Source organism: Meriones unguiculatus, chromosome 5 (genome assembly GCF_030254825.1).
Source record: "Meriones unguiculatus strain TT.TT164.6M chromosome 5, Bangor_MerUng_6.1, whole genome shotgun sequence".
NCBI classification, from domain to species: Eukaryota; Metazoa; Chordata; class Mammalia; order Rodentia; family Muridae; genus Meriones; species Meriones unguiculatus.
Window position 1 is genome coordinate 43,433,011 of NC_083353.1, and position 5,527 is coordinate 43,438,537.

Sequence of the window (5,527 nt, forward strand, 5' to 3'; positions counted from 1 at the left end):
GAGATGAGGTGTATCCGTGTGGGTGTGGGCACGGATAACAACCCCCCAGGCCTCATCCCCACACACCTACAGCTGACACTTGGGTATTGAGGATTCAACATACCTGGCCAGACAGTGAGGAGACTCACAGCAAGGCTCATCAATCAGGAGGTCTCCCCTTCCCCCACCTGTGCCGGTTACTCGATCACACGGACTTTGGTGGTGGGCATGCTGCAGATGTCCACTGTATATAAAGCAGCTTCCTATGGATGACCTGGCTGAGAGCCCTGAGGCACAGACTTGAGATCTCCCTGAGTGAGAGAGTCATCCGTGATAGCAACTTCTAGCTGTGATCTATGTGTCTCCAGCCTGCTTTACACTCTGGGCTCTCATAGAGCAAAGATAGGATGCTCTCAGAGTCCAGCTTGGGGAGCCATTGAGTGTACTGGCATAGCTTACAGAATCATGGTTGACTCAAAGCATCCAGCATCCACAACACCAGAAATTCCTCTGGGTGACTTGCATCTCTGGGACTGAGGAGTCCTGCCTACCATATGGGTGACTCATGAAAAGCTGTCCCACTGAGGAGTTCCCAGAAGAACTTACAGGCAGGAGCACTACCCAAGAGTCCCAAGACACACTCTCTGTATAACTCAAGAATCCCCTGCCCAGTGACTTGTTTAGCTTTTCTAGAATCCTAGAGAGGAGTGTGGCCTCATGTGGGTGATCACAACTGCTCTTGATTCAAGATGTTAATGGTCATGGTCAACCTGGGACACACACACACACACACACACACACACACACACACACACACACACGTATGCAGCAGCAGCAACAACAGCAGCAGCAGCAGCCTTGTGGTTTTCAGAGAGGCTCAGCTAGCCTCTGAGGTCAGTCCTGTGATTAACTCCCCACAGATGTCAATAATTCATCATTCCATAAAATACATTCTGGGCGTCAATAGTAATGCTAATGTTTTCTATTAAGAAACCTACCCATTCTCTACCCTTTTTATATACTCCCTGTTTCTGGTGGGACTTGATTGCTACAGATTGGTAATCAGAAGGAAAAAATGTCTTATGTGGAGAGAAGGCAGTGGGCAGAGTTTTCATCAGCCATAACAACAGTAACTTCTTGAGATTCTTGGACCACAACAGCCCCCGGGGATCTGAGTTTGCAGAGTGAGTGTGCTCAGCTGGCTGCCTCAGGTGTTTGAACCATGAATCTTTTACTACTCATGGCTGCCCTCGATTTGGGAACAGCCTTAGCCGCACCAAAATTTGATCAAACATTTACTGCACAGTGGCACCAGTGGAAGTCAACACACAGAAGACTGCAGGGCACGGATGAGGAAGAATGGAGGAGAGCAGTGTGGGAGAACATGAAAACGATCCAGCCGCACAATGGGAATTACAATGAGGGGAAGCATGGCTTCTCTGTGGAGATGGATGCCTTTGGTGACATGACCAATGAGGAGTTCAGGCAGGCGGTGAATGGCTATAGGCACCAGAAGCACAAGAAGGGGAAGATATTTCAGAAACCTCTGCTGCTTCAGGTCCCCAAGTCTGTGGACTGTAGAGGAAAAGGGTGTGATTCCTGTGTAGAATCAGGGCCTATGTGCTTCTTGTTGAGCTTTTAGTGCAATGGGGTCCTCAGAAGGACGGATGTTCCTTAAGACTGGCAAACTGGTCTCCCTGAGTGAACTGTGTGGACTGTTCTCGAGCTCAAGGCAATCAGGGCTACAATGGTGGCCTAATGGATTTTGCTTTTCAGCACAGGAAGGACAATGGAGGTCTGGACTCAAAGGACTCCAACCATATGAAAAGAAGGATGGTCCCTGTAAGTACAAACTCAGATTCCCTGTGTCTGATGACACAGGATTCATGGATATCCCTTATGAAGGCTGTGTCAACTGTGGGGCCTATTGTCACTATGGATGCAAGCCATCCATCTTTCTAGTTTTGTAGTCCAGGCATCTACTATGAACCCAGCTGTAACAGCAAGGACCTGGACCACAGGTCTGGTGATTGGCTATGGATTTGAAGAAACAGATTCAAATAAGAACAGCTTGTCAAGAACAGCTAGGGGCCTGAATGGGGTATGGAAGGCTACATCAAAACAGCCAAAGACAGGGACAACCACTGTGGACTTGCCTCTGTGGCCAGCTCTCCTAGCATGAAATGATGGACAGTGGTAATTAAGGACTTATGGACACTACATCTAAAGGAATCTATCTTAAAACTGACCAAACCCTTATTGAGTGAGACCATAGTACTTGAATCACTGAAGAGCCAAGGCATGATTTGAATTCTGTGACATTAAAACTCCTATTATAAATAGCTTTATAATATTGAACACTCACTGTTTAATTCTGAGTCTGAAATATTTGTTTTAAAAAGGATGTATAAATTTTCATTACTTTTTTTTGCAGTAGAATATCTCTTTTAATTGGTTTACTTTTTAACATTTTTAAATTATTATCATTTATTACAGTTTATTCAATTTGTATCTCAGCTGTGGCCCCATCCCTCCTCAGCTCCCAATCCTACCCTCCCTCCTTCTTCTCCCTTTAGGCCCCACCCCTAGTTCACTGATGGGGAGCTCCTCCTCCCCTTCTATTTGACCCTAGCCTATCAGGTCTCATCAGGACTGGCTGCATTGTCTTCCTCTGTGGCCTGGCAAGGCTGAACCCCCAGGGGGAGGAGATCAGAGAGCCTGTCATTGAGTTCATGCCAGAGAAAGCTCCTGCTCCCCTTACCATGGACCTCACTTGGATACTGAGTCTATGGGTTACATCTGAGCTGGGGTTTTATATCCTCTCCATACATTGTCCTTGGTTGGGGTATCAGTCTCTGCAGGGCTCCCAGGGCTCAGGTGTTTTTTGTTTTTTACTCTCTTGGTATCCTTTTAGAACACCTGTCCCCTCCAGGTCTTTCTATCTCTTTCTTCTTTCATAAAATTCTATGCCCTCTGCCCAGAGTTTGGCTATGTATCTCAGCCTCTGCTTCAATACCTTGATCAGTAGAGTCTTTCAGAGGCTGTCTTTGATAGGCTCCTGTTCCCTGTCTTCTCCTGCTTCCAATGTCTACCACATTTGTCCTTCTGATGAGGATTGAGCATCTTCCCTAGGGTCTTCCTTGTTGTTTAGCTTCTTTAAGAGTATAGATTTTAGTATGTTTATCCTATATTATATGGCTAATATACACTTATGAGTGAGTATATACCATGTTTGTCTTTCTGCTTCTGGGTTACCTCATTCAAGATTCTCTTTTCTAGTTCCCACCATTTGTCTGCAAATTTCATGATTTCCTTGTTTTTAATTGCTGAGTAGTATTCCATTGTGTAAATGTACCACAATTTCTGTATCCATTCCTCCATTGAGGGACATCTGGGTTATTTCCAGATTCTGGCTATTATGAAGAAAGCTGCTACAAACATGGTTGAGCAAATGTCCTTGTTGTATAGCTGAACATACTTTGGATATAGGCCCAGGAGAGGTATAGCTGGATCTTGAGGTAGCACTATTGCCAATTGTCTGAGAAAACACCAGATTGATTTCCAAAGTGGTTGTACAAGTTTACATTCCCACCAGCAATGGAGGAGGGTGCTTCTTTAGCTTTGGAGAGATCAGGAATACAAGGCACATACCTGAACATAGTAAAAGCAATATTCAGTAAGCCTATGGCCAGCATCAAACTAAACAGAGAGAAACTTAAATAAATCCCACTTAAATCAGGGACAAGGCAAGGCTGCCCAATCTCTCCATATCTCTTCAACATTGTACTTGAAGTCTTATCTAGAGCAGGAGATCAAGGGAGATCAAGGGAATACAAATTGGAAAGGAAGAGGTCAAAGTATCACTACTTGTAGATAATATGATAGTATACATGAGTGACTCCAAAAATTCTACCATAGAACTTCTTCAGCTGATAAACGCCTTCAGCAAAGTGGCTGGATGCAAAATTCATTAAAAAAAAAAAAACTCAGTAGCCCTCCTGTATACAAAAGACAAAAAGGCTGAGAAAGAAGTTAAGAAACAACACCCTTTACAATAGCCACAAATAGTACCTTGGTGTGACTCCAACCAAGCAAGTGAAAGACTTGTATGAAAAAAACTTCAAGTCTCTGAAGAAAAAATTGAAGAAGATATCAGAAGATGGGAAGATCTCCCATACTCATGGATCTGTAGGATTAACATAGTGAAAATGGCTACCCTACCAAAAGCAATCTATAGATTCAATACAATTCCCATCAAAATACCAACACAATTCTTTGCAGAACTTGAAAGAACAATTCTCAATTTCATATGGAAAAACAAAAAACCCAGAATTGCTAAAACAATCCTGTAAAATAACAGATTTTCTGGAAGTATCTCCATCCTAGACCTCAAGCTTTAGTAAAAATGACAGAGTAATAAAAATTTAATAAAAGTGAGACAGTAGTGGCATAGAAACAGGAAGGTGGACCAATGGAATCGTATAGAAGACCCAGAAATAGACTCACACACCTATGGATACTTGATTTTTGACAAAGAAACCAAAACAATACAATGGAAAAAAGACAGCATCTTCAACAAATGGTTCTGGTCTAACTGGATGTGTACATGTAGAAAAATGCAAATAGATCCATATTTATCACCCTGCACAAAATTAAAGTCCAACTAGATCAAAGACCTCAACATAAAACCAGTCACACTAAACCTGGTAGTGGGGAAGAGCCTTGAACTCATTGGCACAGGAAACAACTTTCTGAACAAAACACCAACAGCACAGGCTCTAAGATCAACAATCAATAAATGCAGCCAACATGAAACTGGAAACCTTCTGTAAAGCAAAGGACACTGTTGTCAGAACAAAATGACAGCCTACAGATTGGGAAAGGATCTTCACCAACCCTATATCTGACAGAGGGCTAATATCCAGAATATATAAAGAACTTAAGAAGTTAAACAGCAACAAATCAAGTAATCCAATTAAAAAATGGGGTACAGAGCTAAACAGAGAATTCTCAATAGAGGAATATCGAATGGCAGAGAAACACTTAAAGAAATGCTCAACATCCTTAGTCATCAGGGAAATGCAACTCAAAACAACCCTGAGATTTCACCTTACACCCATCAGAATGGTTAGGATCAAAAACTCAAGTGGCAACACATGCTAAAGAGGATGTGGAGAAAAGGGAACTCTCTTCTATTGCTGGTGAGAATGTAAACTTGCACAACCATTTTGGAAACCAATCTGGTGTTTTCTCAGACAATTAGGAATAGTACTACAAGATCCAGCTATACCACTCTTCAGCATATATCCAAAATATATTCAAGTATGCAACAAGGACATTTGCTCAACCATGTTCATAGCAGCTTTATTTGTAATAGCCAGAACCTGAAAACAACTTAGATGTCCCTCCATGGAGGAATGGATACAGAAATTGTGGTACATTTCATTTAAAAGTAAATTTTAGTTCAGTGTGTATAAAAAAAGTAATTTTTTGAGGTGGGATTGGTCACAACCAATCACTCATGGCTCCATCTATGTCTCTGCAGCAT

The 5,527-nt window shown here is 42.5% G+C and overlaps 1 pseudogene; it reads left to right on the plus strand.

The window, feature by feature from the left end:
• The first annotated feature begins 269 nt into the window (after positions 1 to 269).
• LOC110554294 (procathepsin L-like) lies at positions 270 to 2,284 on the plus strand (annotated as a pseudogene).
• Positions 2,285 to 5,527: the final 3,243 nt, after the last annotated feature.